Source organism: Macrotis lagotis, chromosome 1 (genome assembly GCF_037893015.1).
Source record: "Macrotis lagotis isolate mMagLag1 chromosome 1, bilby.v1.9.chrom.fasta, whole genome shotgun sequence".
NCBI lineage: Eukaryota > Metazoa > Chordata > Mammalia > Peramelemorphia > Peramelidae > Macrotis > Macrotis lagotis.
The window spans coordinates 84824442-84841823 of NC_133658.1; the positions used below are offsets into that span (position 1 = coordinate 84824442).

At 37.1% G+C, this 17382-nt stretch overlaps 1 pseudogene; it reads left to right on the forward strand.

Annotated features, from left to right (window-relative positions):
- The first annotated feature begins 1688 nt into the window (after nt 1–1688).
- Nucleotides 1689–17382, forward strand: part of LOC141512704 (E3 ubiquitin-protein ligase RNF26-like) — a 76832-nt pseudogene continuing 61138 nt past the window's right edge.

A 17382-nucleotide genomic window follows, 5' to 3' on the forward strand; every position in this document is an offset into this window, starting at 1 on the left:
CTCTCTCCCTCTGTCCGTGTGTGTGTCTCTCTCTCATTCTCTCTCTTTAGCTCTCTAATTCCATTTTTCTTTAATCCATGAACTTTTAGAAGCGTCACACAAGAGGAGGACCTAACCCTTGGAGTACATGATACAAATACAGATAATGTAAACTACATACATATATATATATATATACATAAGTGTATAGATGGTTATAATACCACAAGTGCACGTTTACAGTGTTGGAAAATATGTAAACATAGGGTTTCAGCATGATCTCATGTGTGTCTACATATGTGGTTACATGCATGCATATGCCTATGTGTGTATTTATATGTGGGTAAGTACACACACTAGGTCCAGGGGTTCTCTTTGACCCTCCTCACAGTGCATGGATAAAAACCAAGCCAGTTCATATACTCCTACACAGTCTAGAAGAGGGCATGAGAAATGCACAACAACTTCTAAGTCAATGATCTCCTGATCAATGATCTGAACAGGTTGACAACACCTTCTAGCTTACCAGGGGCTTTGCCTGACTGCTAACCGTATCCTTACAAATGGATGCTCCCGCAGTAGAGAGCTCTTGGCAGAGTTCCCATTTTTATAGGATTTTTAAGGTTTCAAGGCTCACGCCTTCCAACAGTCCCATGAAGCCATTTTACAGAGAAACCAACATGTTCAGAAAGATGAAAGAGCCGAGGAAGTTGTCAGTGTTGGAAACAAGACTCAGAGCCAGGCCTCCTCAGTGCAGGGGGCAGCCAGACCTCTGGCCTCCCTTCAGCATGGAGAAATCAGCCCTGCCACATAGGGGAGGAATCTGAAGCAAGGGGGGAGTGAGGAGGAACTGGGGTGCAATCTGAGAGGAGTGCACTCTGAATCTGAAGCCTGAGTCCCCACCATATTAGAAGAAACATGGAAGTCTTGAATGGAAGAATCCATTTTTCAGATAAGTCAGAGAAGAAATTGATTTAATAGTATTTCTTGATGGAAGACAACTTTAAATTATCTTAGGAGTAATGATATGTTTCTAAAACTTTCAAATCCTAGAGTACTATATAACAGATAGAAATATATATATATATATATGTATATGTATTTATACATATTCATATATGTGTTATATGCATATTTCCCCATTCTAACCTCATTTTCCAAAAGAAAAAAACAGAGTCCCAAAAGGGAATTGACTTTTCCCACACTTCCATAGGTAATAAATAGCAGAGCCATCTGTCTCCAATTCTTGGGTTCTTTCCACCATCCCATACTACCTTTTTTGTTTGTTTGTTTTTATCACTGACCACATAGCTAGAGATCTGAAAAAAACTCTTAAAATGAAAAGAAAGCCTGCATTTCCAATTCTCCTCTGCTCTCTCCCTAGGCTGTTTTTGGGAGAGTATATCTGTGTTGTTCAGTGAGGCTGACCCACTTCTGCATGAGGATGAGCAGAGGTAGAACTTCTCCTAACTTCAGCCTATGATCCCAGAAAACTCTCCGGGGGACCGGGGGAGGCGCCTGGCAAGGGCCATCCTGAGTGAAGCATTCTGTTCATCCTTTTTAAGCTGACTTGGCAAATGACACCAAGCAGCCTCAGGAGGCGGCACAAAAAAAGCCGTTCAGAACTTGCCAGTGGTAGATTCACTAAACAAGTCTAGGAAAAGCAGAGAATGTCTTGTGAAGAAAAGTCAAACTGTTTCTTTCTCCGGATGGAAAGCACACTCCAGCTGGGCCTACAAACAGTACCCATAGAAGAAATTTTTTCCTCAAAACAACAGAAGGAGGCCTATTCTGTAACCATGAGCACTTGTAGGCAGGCTATGAGTGAGGGTGGCCTTGCTCCCACACTGCGGGTCCCTGTAGGACTAAGGAAATGGCATTTGGTCTCCCCCCAGTCTTGACTACAGAAATCCAGTTCAACTGATTCAAGTTGTTCCTCAGTCATCACATTGAGGCAGGAGGTCCTAGGACCTTGGTCAAGCCCATCCAAAAGCCCCTACTTTGGATTTTAAAATTTTTTTTAATTTTAAAATATTTTAAATAATGTAATAAATTTAAAATACTTTAATTTTAAATAATTAATTTTAGATTTTAAAATAATTTGGATTTTAAAATATTTTAAAAGTTTCTCAGGAGTCCCTTGAGATGATGGGTAGAATTTTTAGGTGTGACATGAACAAAGATATTTCCTGTTTAAAACTTGCCCCCGGGAGATAGCAAAGTACCTCAGCAGATAAGCCCATAGCCAGATACAATGCATAAGCAAGTAATATAACCCCAACCTTCACAGAGCTTACATTCCAATAGAGAAAGGCAGCATATAAAGAAGAATAGGAACACGGAAAAGGGAGAAGAAGATTTGAACCATGGAAAGGACAAGGGAGTAGGAAAGGAAGAGGAATCCACAGTGAGATGAATCCAAACTTGAAGGAGGTAAAGCATTCTTCCTAAAATGTCAGACCCAAGGAGGGAGTCACCAATTAGAGGAGGAAGACTTAAGAAAGGAGATTTTCCAAGATGGTATTACAAAAGAGGAAAGAATCCAGAGAAAGAGTCCAGTCATGCAAGTCAAACTAGGAACAATGTAGGGAAGTGCTGTCAATTCTATATCCACAACAAGCATAACCTCTGGCCTCTTCTCTCTTCTCACAGACATCCTAGTTCAGACTCCTGTCACCTTCCCCTTGGACTATTACAACAATATCCTAATTGTATTCCCCAATTATAGTTTCTCCTCTCAGATCTGTCCTTTGTGTAGCTGCTTGGATAATCTTCCTAGAGTATATCTGACCATGTCATTCATGTGTTTTTTGTATAAAATAGAAACTCCTCAATTCAACATTTAAAACCTTTCAGTCAATAAGTCAGTCAAAACCATTTATTTTGAAAAAAAATTATTTAATGCTTATTTTTTGTTTTGAATTCAAAATTTTCTCTCTCCCTTTACCCATTAAGAAGGCAAGTAATGATGCATACATACTATATATATATATATATATATATAATATATATATATATATAATATACACATATCCATATTGTTATTTTTTGTTATTCAGTAGTCACAAAGTCTTCGTGACCCCATTTAAGGTTTTTGAAGCAAAGATACTGAGTGGTTTGCAATTTTCTTCTCTGGCTCATTTTACAGATGAGAAAACTAAGACAAACAGGGCTTTGTGACTTGCTCAAGGTCACAGTTAGAAATATCTGAGGCCTGACTCCAGGCTTCTCACTCTATCCCTGCACCCCCTAACCACCATATTAGCCACTCAACTAACATTTAAGGATCAAGCTTCACTCCCTGGATTCAGTCTACCTTTCTGGGATTATTTTATTTTACTTTCCTTCATGAATTCTACAAACCAATTCTACAAACTACTTGGTGTTCCCCAGACCCAGACTTCCATCTCTAAGCTGACCCCTAGTCCCAGAAGGTACTTCATCCTCATCCCTGCATCTCAGAATCAAAAGAATCACAGTTACAGGGAACCCCAGTGACCATCTAGTCTAATCTATGCCTAAAAGGAATCATAGAATCATATGCTTTTGAAACTAAATGAACTTTAAAGTCATCTGATTCAATCCTTATATTTTATAAATGAGGGACTTGAGACCCAGGCAGATTTCACTATTTACCTTTGTTCACAAAGCTAGTGAGTGTCAAAGAGGGGATCAGAACTTCAGTCTTCTTAACTCTAAGCCCATCACAGTATGTACTAACTCACATTGGTTCTTATAAAACATTTAACACAGAAAAGGGGAAAAAAAGCAAAGTCCTGGGTAGTAGAAATTATTGAAAATAATATTTTCAATCTCAATTCAATGTTTGAAAAATGGCTCTCCATTCCTCCCAACCAGGCAGTGTAGCATAGTGGAAAAAGTAAGGAACTGGACATCAGGGAATCCCAGGTCACCCCAGAATTTCTATTTACAACTTTTGTGATTATTTCCCTACACTGGACCTTATGAGCAGCTTAGACTGGAGGTCCTTTGAGAGTCATCATGGCAGAGTTGGTTTTGGAGTCAGATTAACTCCAAGATCTGTGTCCCAATCCACTGTGCCTCAGTAATTCTATCTGTTAAACCTCTCTATGCCTCAGTCTCCTGATAAAAATCTATGAAGCTATGACCTGAAAGGTAATATAGTATAATGGATGGGTGAGTTAAAAGTATTCAATCTTTTTTTGGTTTTGTTTTTCTTAAATCGTAACTGATTCTTCTTGACTCCATTTGGGATTTTCTTGGCAAAGATACAGGAATGATTTGCCATTTCCTTCTCCATCTCAATTTACAGATGAGAAAACTGAGGCAGACACTAGTAAGTGTCTGAGGTCAGAGTTGAACTGATGAAGATGAATTTTCCTGATTTCAATCAAGCCCAGATGGCTATCCATTATAGCACCTAGTTGCTTGGGAAAGTTAGAAGGCATGAGTCTAGGTCCCCCATCCTTGACAAGTCATGAAACCTTTTAGGGCCTCGTTGCCTCTTCTAGAAAACAAAGTTAACAATACTTTCTCTGCTTACTTTTCACAATTGTTATGATGAAACTGCTTTACAACTATAATGTGCTATGTAAATGCAATATCATTATCTTCAAGGAACCTCTTAGTTCTCAGTTCTACAATCCTATGATTTCTCTCCCCCTGCATGTTCCCAGGCACATTGGGGAGAATGAAAAAGGCTGAATGTTAAAGCTAGAAAGCATCTGGGGAAGTTTTAGTCTAATGTCTTTGCAGATGTCGAACTCCCTGGGAGTTTCTGCACCAAATGAAGTTATAAGTATCATCTTCTTTGGCTGGTACCAAGAGGGACCCTAGAGATGGGAAAATCACAAGATGAAGAGAAGATTTTTTTTAATAGAAAATATATTTGAGACCACAATTTGAAATGGCCCTCTAGCAGGATCCATAATTTTCTTAAATAATTGTTCCCATAATTGGCTACTTGTGGGAACAACTAATTGTGCATGTAATCATTTGCCTGTACAATTCTGCATCAGCCAGTAATTAAAGGCACATGCTCTCTTTTCTAAATTTGGCCCCAGAAATAATAGTCATATTTCTAAGTGTACAATGTTTTCCTGGCAGGGAGCTTTAAGAAACACTTTTCAAATGAGTGTTATTTTCATTGTCAGCATCTGGAGAAGTAGCATCACAGAAGATCTACAGACTAGGCCCAAGGCAAGATATTCCCAGGGAGAGATTCTTTAACTGAATCATTGCCAACTACCTCTCTTTCTGTAGGGGGCGGGGGGGGGGGGGGCATTTGGTCAAATCAATCCTGTCTGCTGTCCACAGATCTTACAGAAAGGAAATCAAGATTCTCTATGACCTCAGAATTCCCTCATGACCTTTCTTAGAGATTGAAACTCATAACCCAGCCTTGCCAGACTGTAACACCAGAGTTGTAACTAGGGAAGGGTAATCAATGCTTTGCCACAGGGCATCAAAATTTAGAGTATATAAAAATTTATTCTGGGTTTTAGTGGTTAGTTTTGCGAAACTTCTCTCTGACTCTGTCTCTGTCTATTTCTGTCTCTCTGTCTCTCTCTGTCTCTCTGTCTCTGTCTCTCTCTCTCTCTCTTTTCTGTGTGTGTCTATCTATATCTCTTTGTCTCTCTCTCTCTCTTTGTCTTTTAAATTCTCTTATAATGAATATTGGAGAGAGGAAAGAATTATATTTTGAAATGAAAGAACTAAAGAAAAACGCTATCCATGAAAATCAAAAACAAACAATCAAAAAAAATCAACTATCATTTCAGATCCAGATTACAGCTCCTACACTGATGTTACCTCCCAGACTCTTCCTCAAGTTAGGGTCAATGTTCTAAGAAATCTTCTCTCCCAAGATTGGTATCACTGTGTCTCTTCTCCAATGATTTATTAGAGGATCTAACTTGTGCTACTTATACCAAGTACTAAAATCTAAATAATTGCAATTGTGCTTAGAACAGAAACTCTTTAAGTTGAAAGGGTCCTTAGGATGCAGAACATTGAATGTCAAAGCTAGATGGAACCTCAGAGATTACTGATTGAACCTTTTAATTACCAAGGTAGGGAACAAACCCAAAGAAAGAACCTGACTTTCTTAGGATGGCAGGCATCTTGGACAACCAGGCTCCTCATTCTCTGTCCCAAGGACCCCAGTTGCGGGGGATGAATGTCTCTCATCACTTACCTTCTGGATTCTGGTATCCTCTGGATGATGTAACACTCTAGTCTCATGCTTTCTAGGCTGGGTATATTTTTCCCTTTATATCTCATTTTATTCTATTCAATTCAATCCAACCCTACAATTATTGACTGATTAAAGCCTCTGTGAGCATGGGCCCCATGCTCAGCACTTTACAAAGTAATATGGGGCAATAAAAAAAAATCAAACACTATTTTAGCAGGTATGGAATAAGCTCAGGGTTGTGATAAGGAGCTCTAAGAAGTGCCAAATTTGCCTTTCTCCCTTTACAAGTTAATATTTTAAATGATTTCCCCTTAAATAATAGATCATTTTTTGAACAAGCTAATCCTTAACAAATGAGTCTCTTTCCAACAAACTAAATCGAGTTTCAGGAGTTACCAGCTCTCTGTCCCCCTACCCTGAACCTCTTAAAAGACCCATTGATTACTGCCAAGCATTCATTGCTGGGATTAATTAATTTATGAACTTGTCATTACAAGTCATTGATTAAAATGTCCCTCCTTAAAGATTTAATTATACCCAAAGATAAAAGATCTGCTAATTATTGTCCTTTATCTAATTGAAGCTTTGTAATACAAATAAAGTGCAGAGGTTTAAGACAGTTGCCCTTTCAAACATTTGGCTGAGGAGGATGAGAATGTAATTAGATGGGAGACAGTGTATTCTCCTGCCTACCAAGGGGTGGGGGAACATCAGAACTAAGAGAGATGGCAGTTCAATATGGGAAGACCCAGGAAAGCCTGTTAACCTCTTTAGTCACTCAGTTGTTTTCAGGAAACTGTTTCTGTGATTCCCTATGGCCTCTACATAAGGATGCTTTCATACAGAAATTCTTCCAAGTCCTGTGATCTTTTGATATTATATCATATTACATCATTTTTATAGAATAGCAGAGCATATACCTTATAATACCATGTCATATCAGGTCACATCATATTATATCCATAAATTGGGAGTGGGATGGGACCTTTGAGATCATCTAGCCCAACTTCTTCATTTTACAAATAAGGAAATTGTAGTTCAGAAAGACTGTGACTTGTCCAAGGCTACAAAGGAAGGAAACAGAAGAGTCTATGCTCTGTCCTTTCAGGGATTTTTGGGAAAGGAGTTAGAAGGGTTCTTGATAACTGTAACTTGAGCAAAAAGATTCCCTTTCATCATTGATACTTTCCTCTGAAAAAATAATTATGACACTAGCACACATTAGGGTCAGTATTCTAGAGTTTAATCATAATGGTTTTAATATGGACACATTGTGGCTGACATGAAACTTGGAGGTTAAACCATAGAATCATAGAATTGAGATTCAAAAATAAGGTGACATAGTTGAACTAAAACTATGAGGATAATTCAATAGGTTGAAATGTAAAGATCTACCTAGGATTCAAACATTCAATAGCCAAGAAGCAGAAGAGAGAGATAGTTAGATCATGCTATTAAGAAAAAACAAAACCAACAAAGTACAGGTTGAATTATAACAATCTTATGCATTACTTTCAGCAGCAGTGATGTTGAAGATTAAAACAGTAAAATCCAAATAGCATAGTTAATTGTTGGATACATAAAAAAAGGTGGTCTACCAAAGAGGGCCTTCAAGTCAAGAATTATTAAAAAAATTATAACTTTGGTTTTTGGAATGTAGAAATTTTTAAGCATGTTAGAAAGTAGGGTTATTTTTTATGTTCTAATACATTAAAGTTGTTTCATTTTTTAATATAGAATAAATTTCAGACCTTTAAAAAAGTAAGCAATTCACTTGTCAGATATGTTATGGAGGAAAATCTTCTTCATGTTGGGATTACACTAGATGGCAATGAAAATCCTTCCAACTCTGAAATATTTTTCTGGTTAAACAGATTCTGTGGTGTACCTTATCAAGAAGGAGCTGGTGATAAAGGTAGAATTGCTGAAAGGGGATGAAGACATGTCCAACTATATGCAGCCATCTTAGTTACCAGCTCTTGCTGGTTGCTCCAGTTGCTAAAGGTTATCCAGACATTATAGAAAATGCACTGCAAAGTGTCCCAGCCAGGAGATAAAGATAATGATTTGAGACAGTTGCCCCTCATCTAGGGCTCACTGTGACTGAGAAGGGAAGGTTTGTTCCTCTCATAGCCAGAAGGTCAACCTACCGTGATACAGGGGAGAAAGTCAGCTGTAAGCTTGCTACATGAAAGTAAATGATACCAATTATACCCAAACCCTTTCAGGTTTCAAAGTAACCATTTTGGTGGTTCTTCTTAAATCATATCAAAAGACACCTTGATTCATCCTAGGAATTTGGAGAAAGAACCTTATTAATGACATCAAATTATTGAGCAGAGCTCCCTGTCAATTTACATTATGTAACCAAACTTGGGGCTTGATTACCTCATGTCACATTATAACGATTAAATTATCAGCAGATGTAAAGTCGTTCTGAACTATAACAAGGTCTTATAAGGTGCTAATTAACTTGGCACAGTTTTAAAAAGAAATTCTTGCACCTTTTGATAGGAAACTTTGCCTCTCAGGGATAGAGTTCGCTCCTCAATCACAGACATTTTGGAAATTTTTCCTTTTCCTTTCTTCCCATTTCTTCCATCATCTTCCTCACATTCAAACTAAGAGTCAAACTAATGTTAAAGATTAAAATTAAATTTTTTCAGGTAAAATCAAAAGACATTTCTTTATTAAGTACTTACTGTATGCCAATCACATTATTATGTCATAGATATACAAAGAAAAAACAAAAACTGTCTCTGTCTTTATGGAGTTCCCATTGGCCCCTGAGGTCATTAAGACTAGGTTTTCTGCTGTGAATGAGAGTGCTTGAGAGATTTCAGCACCAGCTGAAAAGAAACTAAGCCTTCAGAGATTCTGAGTTCCTTTCACACATATTGATGAGTGATGAAGAATACCTTTCACCCCTAGAACCAACTCAGAAATGTATAGGACACAATTGGGTTCTTGAATTTTCAAACAGATATGATGTTCAATTAGAAACTCTTCATTGCAAGTGTTTAGTAAAATGTCTTTATTGATTAATCAGTTGATTCAGGATCATAGGCAAGTCATTTGCCCGGGTTTTCAGTTTCTTCATTTCTAAAAAGAAAGTAAGAATTGGGCAAGTTAGCGACTTTTTTTTGGCCAGCTCTGTCAGAATTCTATGTGACATTCCGTGTTCTATGTTCTGAAGTCAATAATGGCCTCTCCCCTTCAGATTTTTCCAAGAATTTTACCTTCCCAATGTACTTGTTAGGAAATATTAAGCACTATGGTTCTCTATATAAATATCATATCTCTTATAAGTCCAATAAAAGCAGAGGCTAGGATTCATTTAAATTTTCTGTCTCCCTCAGTATCCAACTGTTCATAGTAGGTGCTTAGTAACTGCTTATTAAATACATAACTGAAATAATATATGATGAATGAATGAATGCTTTGAAATAATAATGGCAAACTGACTCCCCTAGGGTACAGAATCTCTACCCATCTAGACAAGGACCCCTTACCATTGCCAGGGATAAGAAGAAGCAGAGACTATTGTAGCAGTCTGAAAAGCTATACCTATAAGCAGACCTGTGCATAACCCTTTTGTTTTGTTGATCATACATCAATCCTTTCAACCAAATCCACACACAGGGACCATAACTTCAATTAGCAACCTAATCACAGGCCAGAAAAAGGTTTGTGATATCTGTGACTGTGTCAGTCAGTCAAAATTTATTAATCTTGCCAGGAACTGTGCCACACTTTGGGAACACAAAGAAGAGGGAAAGACAGTCTCTGATTTCAAGGCTCTGAAAGCCTAAGGGAAGAGGCAACATGCAAACAACTCTATGCAAATGTGATATATATATATATATATATATATATATATATATATATATATATATACACACACACACACACACACATTGATGTATGTGTATATATATATGTACAATGATGTATGTATATATATATATATATATATATATATATATATATATACATACAGGTTAAATTGGAGATAATCAAAAGAGAGGCACTAGCATTAAAGTGGGATCAAAAAGGGCTTCTTGAATTTTATCTGGGACTTGTAGTCTAGTAGAGTTGAAAAAAAAAGAAAATTCCAGTCAAATGTTCAAAGTTGAGAAATGTAATGTGTTTGAGCAACAAGGAAGCTTCAGTTACTATATCATAGGGTACAAGGGATAAGATGTAAGAAGACTATAAAGGTGTGTGGAGAAGAAGAGGAGGCAGAGTTTGGCAGTTAGGAAGGGCTTTGAACACAAAATAGAAGAGTTTCTGTCTGATCCTAAAGTTTGAGTTGGGGGCAGATAGTGTTAACATGGTCAGATCTATACTTTGATCATTTTAATGTGAATGGAGATGGGCTGCAAGTGAGGAGAGACTTGGGGAATTTGTATGTGTGTATAACTAAGTAAATGTGTATACATATGCACACATGCATATATGCAAAAATAAAATATATGCGTAGTATCATGCATGTGTATATATGCGTATACATGTTTTTCCCTAAAGAATGTAAGCCACTTGAAGGCAGGGGTTATTTAATTTTCATCTTTGAAGCCCCAGTGACTGACACATAGTAAGCAAATAGACACTTAATAAAAAATTGTGGATTTTCAATTGATAGATTGATGGTAGAAACAAGATACACTGGTAAAATTGATTGATTCTTGTATTGAAAATATTTTTTAAATGTTTGACTTCTACTATCTTTCTCCTAAAAAGAAAATCAGGTCTTTCCTCTATTCAGATCCTCTATGAATGTCCACTCTATAGGACCTGAGGGATGGAGAATGAGGAAAGGAATACATTTTCAAACAGTAGGATATGGTGGAAAGTATGCTGAATACAGAATCAAAGGACCTGGGTTTGAATCTAGAGTCAGACACTTACCATTAACAAGCCATCTTACTTCTTTAGGTCTCAGTATCCTCATCAACAGGACAAGAGAATTGAACTAGAGAATCAAAGATCCCTCCTAACTCTGTCCTATTACCCTGGAGATAGTCTATTTATTAATCATCTTCTGTGAAACTAGGCAATAACTCAGTAAGGTTATGGAGAATGAAATCCATCGAGCAGATAGATGATCAAAGTGACCTGAAGTCAAAGACAGAAAGGAAAGGCCCCGAATAACAGACTGGTATTATCAGCACTTTTTCTCATAGCAAAACTAAATTTAAAAAAAACTAGAAACAACATGCGTGCTCATCAGTTTTATCAATTTGAGAATGGCTAAAATAAATGTATGATTTGTGTCATAAGAAATGATAAATAAAGGAATGGATGGAAAAATGGGAACATTTGTATAGACACGTGCTGAGTGAAATGAGCAGAAGGAAGAGAACAATATATACAGTGACTACAATAATGTAAATGACAATTATTAAAAGCCATCCAATATCAGATCTATTGAAATGACCAATCATGATCTTATTGTATGAGTGATAAAATACATAATACATTCCATACTCTTAATAGAGTTGAGAGAGAGAGAGAGAGAGGCTATGGAAACCATACTTATAAATTGCCAGATGAAGTTTCTATTGTTGGTGATTTTGCCAGATTTTTTCTTTGTCACGAGGGAAAATAAATCACAGTGATTATATAGTATGTATTATAAACAAAATGCATCTATAAAATGTAAATTGAAAACAGAAAAACAAGAATACCTGATTACCCATAATCTTCTGTCCTTCTCCTAAAGGCAAGGAAAAGAAGTGGCCAATAGGAATTAGAGAAGGAAGGCACCTTTGAATTCATCTATCTCAATTATTTCACTTTATAGATCAGGAATCTGAGGCCTAAACAGATTAAGTAATTTTTCAAAGTCACACAGGTATCCAAGGAAAAGAGACAGAGAATTCAAACATGGACCATGCAGCTATTTTTGAATAAGACCCTCTCCCTTCCTCCCAAGACCCTCTCCCTTCCTCTCATTTCACTCTAACTCGTCTCATTCTCTAGAATCATCCATCATCTCATCAGCAATTTTGTTCATATTATGCTATCTAAAGCGATCTCTATCCTGGGGACAGATCGACTCCTTTTGTGGAAATCACCATTTCATTAAGAGTGCCAGCCATGTTCATTTTAGGTCTGGCTTCAGTTCCTCATTAGTATTCCTTCAGTTGAGTCCTCTTCCACCCTGTCAGCTTTCCAGCTCTACCTTATGTTCTGTCTTTATTAGAACATCATCTCCTCCACTATTACATTGTTGGTGGAGCTGTGAACTCATCCAACCTTTATGGAGTGCTATTTGGAACTATGCCTGAAGGGCAACAAAAATGTGTATACCCTTTGACCCAACAATACCACTACTGCATCTATACCCTGAAGAGATGATGAAAAAGGGTAAAAACATCACTTATACAAAAATATTCATAGCAGCCTTGTTTGTGGTGGCAAAGAATTGGAAATCAAGTAAATGTCCTTCAATTGGGGAATGGCTTAGCAAACTGTGTTATATGTATGTCATGGAACACTATTGTTCTATTAGAAACCCTGAGGGACAGGATTTCAGGGAAGCCTGGAGAGATTTACATGAACTGATGCTGAGTGAGATGAGCAGAACCAGAAAAACACTGTACACCCTAAAAGCAACATGGGAGTGATGATCAACCTTGATGGACTCTCATTCCATCAGTGCAACAATCAGGGACAATTTTGGGCTGTCTCCAAAGGAGAGTGCCATCTGTATCTAGATAAAGAGCTGTGGAGTTTGAACAAAGTTCAAGGACTATTCCCTTCAATTAAAAAAAAAAACATATCTTATTGTCTGATCTTGTTACCTCTTAGACTTCTTGTCTCGTCCTTAAGGATATGATTTCTCTCTCATCACACCCAATTTGGATCAAGGTACAACATGGAAACAAAGTAAAGACTGACAGATTGCTTTCCGTGGGGGGGGGGGGAGTAAGATTGGGGGGAATATTGTAAAACTCAATTAATATCTTTAATAAAAATAAATTTAAAAAAATATCATCTCCTTGAGAGTAGGGACCATCTTATTTTTTTATATTTGCATTGCTACAGTTTAGCATAGTCTCTGGCACATTTTAAGTACCTAATTAATGTCATTCTATCTATCTTACTCTCTATCCTAGGAATACTGCCCCTCCTCTTCTGAACAATCAATCCATTAACAAGTATTCATTAGCACCTACTGTATGCCAGACTTGGAATACTAATACAAAATAAGCATGAAATAAACCCCATAGTCAAGGACCTTACCTTCTCTTGGGGAAACAACCTGAACATATAGAGTTCTATATAGAATATGTGTCCACAGACTAAATAGAAGTTAGATAGTTCCAAGCAAACCAGTTAAATAGAGAGGGTACTAATAGTTTTAGGGTTCTGGAAAGGTTTCATGTGGAAGAGAGTGCTTGAGATTTATCTTAAAGGAAAAGAGAGATTCAGTAGTAGAAGGTGAAAGTTAAAAGGGACTACATTCCAGGAACTTGTAATAGTCAATACAAATGTCAAGGAGGACTCTCTTCTCATGAGTGCTTGAAATTGAAAGACAAGAAGGGAGGTTGTGTCAACTAGACATGCCTATAGATATCAAGTCACATCACTAGGACAGACCTAGCTTGGAGCTGAAGATGGTGGAAGAAGGGAAAGACAGGATGATTAGGCCGCAGAATAGTGGAAAGGGAGTAGTACAATGAGGATGTCAAGTAGGTTTGGGTCAGGTTGTAAAGGATTTTAAAAGCCAGCATGGGTGGTTATATTTAATATGAGAGGCAATAGGGAGCCACTTGATTTTTTTTTGACTGGATAGTAGTGGTGGTGGTGACATAGTTAGATTTACACATAAGGAAAATCACGTCAACAACTGAATAGAAGAGTAATGCAAGAAAACTCATTAGGAGGACATGTAATAATCTAAGTGAGAGATGAAGAGGACCAGAACTAAGTATGAGAGCTATGTGAGTAGAGAGAAGGAGTCTGATGGCAGGGATGTCAAGAAAATTTTACAACTGATTGGATTTGTGGGGTAAGTGCAAATGAGAAGTCAAGAATATTGCTAGATGAAGGATAGCTGTGTCCTCTTAAGAAATAGGGAAATTCGGGGTGGCTAGGTGGTGCAGTGGATAAAGCACCGGCCCTGGAGTCAGGAGTACCTGGTTTCAAATCCAGTCTCAGACATTTAATAATTACCTAGCTGTGTGGTCTTGGGCAAGCCACTTAACCCCATTGCCTAGCAAAAACCTGAAAAAAAGAAATAGGGAAATTTGATAGATTGTGGGTTTGGTGGGGAAATAAGATCAGTTCTGCTTTAAATATTATGAGTCTAAGATATCCACAGAACATCCAGTTTACCAATAGGCATCACCAATAGGCAGATGATGATGAGAAACACATTCAGACAGATATTGGGGAAAGGTATTTAAATTTGTGAATCTTCTGCTTGGTAATGTAATTAAACCCCTGACTGCTAAAAAGCCACCAAGAAAGTGTAGAGGGAGAGAAGAGTAGAAAAAAAAAATGGTCCTGCAACAGAACCTTGAGGAATACTCACAAAGGAGTCATCAAAGTAGATGAGAAAAGTGCAGGCAGACATATCTCAATGAGTCCTTTGAGGCAATCTTCCTTCTTTAAGGTCACTATGGATGTTCACTATAATCTGAATCCTGCTTGTAAGACAAGAGGTGGTGGAAGATTTGTTTTACCAAGTTCATAGTAGGTTTTCCTTGGTCTTGAATGTTAAGGAGGACTCTCTTTGTGGCAACTAGTCATGGCATATATATATATATATATATATATATATATATATATATATATATATATAATCACTAGGACAGACCTAACTTGGAGATGAAGATGATGTCCATTGATTATGGGAAAGTCACTTCCATCTGAGATAGTTTTTTCCTTTGTCAAATGAGACCATTAGACATGTCATCTCTAAGGTCTCTTTCATTTTTAAGTACTGAGAATCAGAGGATCTTAGAGGGAAACTTCAAGATTTTCTAATTCAAGCTCAATGTTTTACAGATAAGGAAACTGAAATCTAGAAAAAATTGTCCGATATATATATATATATATATATATAGAGAGAGAGAGAGAGAGAGAGAGAGAAAGAGAGAGATTTGATCAACCCATGCCTCACATTGATCATTTTTATCATTCTATTTCATTGATTAGACAAGTCAAAGCTATTCTATGTGAGTTTTTAATTTGTTTGGGTGATTTGGGGTTTTTTTTGTTTTGTTTTGTTTTTTCCTGCTCAGTCTGACCCTTCTAGGATTCCACCTTAGCCAAGATGCTCTGCTGCCTTAAGAGGTGCTCTAGTCTTCAAAATGATACAGCTGCTTTCAGAAACTCATTGCAACATATCTTTGCAGCCCCATTTTAATTACCACCAATTGGGGGAGGGGGCGTTCCACCAGCCATTTTAATGTGTGTTTTATATGTTTCCAGATGCTCTTTTCTAGTTAAAGAAGGAAGTGCTTCTCATTATCATAAAATTTACATGCTTTCATAGGTTTCCATGAAAGACTCTTTCTAGGTGATAATAAACAATTCAGTAATTTGAAGAAAAATATTTCTGAAATGATTGGGGAAAGCTGCTCCAACACACGCAAAAACATGAATTGGCACAAAGACTTTCATTCAATTCTCCACAGTGAGCAGTGGGCGAAAGCATGTGGGTTGATATCTATTCAGAATACATTGTGCTATCAGATGGAGACCCTTAGAAGGTTTTTAAGCAGAAGGAATAAATACCGTTCAACATGAAGCAATAATAACTGACTTAAAGGAGCATTTCAAAGTACCAGAAGTGTTTTGTATACATAAAGACTTCATAATGGTGATTCTGAAATTTAAAGATGGTGGGGTTTATACTCCCCCTTTATAGGTGAGGAACAGGGAGTTCTGAGAGGGTCAGTGACTTGCTTATGGTTACTTAACCAGTGTCAGGGGTAGATTTTGAAATTAATTCTGCTGGTTGGCTCAAAGTCACTCATTATTCACTCAACAAGCAATTATGAAGGGCCTATAACAAGACCAGGTGTTATACCATACTTAAGAAGAAATATAAAATATATACAAAGCAAATAAAAGATAATGAAAGAGAGGAGAACTTCAACTAGACATTAAAGAAAGATATTACTTCAAGAGTACAATATTCTATGCCAGGAATTTCAAACTAGTTGTTTCTTGGTTTGGGGGAAATTTCTTTTTTTAACCTTTGATGAAAGTTAAAATCTGGTAAAATCTATGACATCTTTCTCAAAATGCTATTTGTAAAAGCATAAAATAAATGCATGCAATCTCAAAGGAAACCAATCATGTTGTAATACAGTTATCTATGGACTGTTAGATGGCACAGTGGATGGAGCCCAGACCTGAAGTCAAGTTGACTCATCTTGCTGTCTGACCTCAGACAGTTACTAGCTATGTAACCCTGAGCAACTTGTTTAATTAACACTGTTTGCCTCCATTTGCTCATCTGTAAAATGAACTGGAGAAATAAATGGTGAACCACTCCAGCATCTTTATCAAGAAAATCCCAAATGGGATCACAAAGAGCAAAGGAAATATATGTTTGTGTCTGTGTGTGTGTGTGTGTGTGTATAGATGTATATATATACATCTATACACACACACACACACACACACACACACACATATATGCATATACATACCTATCAGAAACTTGGGCAATTACTTGAGGATGCAGAATTTTGATTTTCAAAGACAGAATTTTCATCTTTTCAAAATCACACACACACACCCAGAAGAAGAGCCTATGACACACAGCACCAGAAGTACTAACTTTGGATAGGTGATTAGTTCCACTGACGCAGAGACATTCAGATGTGCCATAGCTTCAGTCTTTGAAATACTTAAGAATTGCCATAAGAATGCCCTTTCAGACCAACACTATTGCCAGGCAGGTCAAGAAGTCATTAGAAGCAAGTAATTTAATCTCTCTGAACCTTAGTTTCCTCCTTGGAAAAGAAAAAACCTGGGAAAACTAATGCTCAAATAGAAATGAATGTGTGCCTGTCACATTAAATATGTTTGTTGTATTTTTATTTATTTTAAAAATATTTTCCAATTATATTTTAATTCTGTTCAGTCACACTTTGGCAAGTTTAACACCTCTGGTTTAGAGGTTATTAATAAATTGCTGACTCATTCTCTGTTGTGGTCCAAGTGAATCCTAGAGGGCATTCTGGGTCCTCCTTAATGAA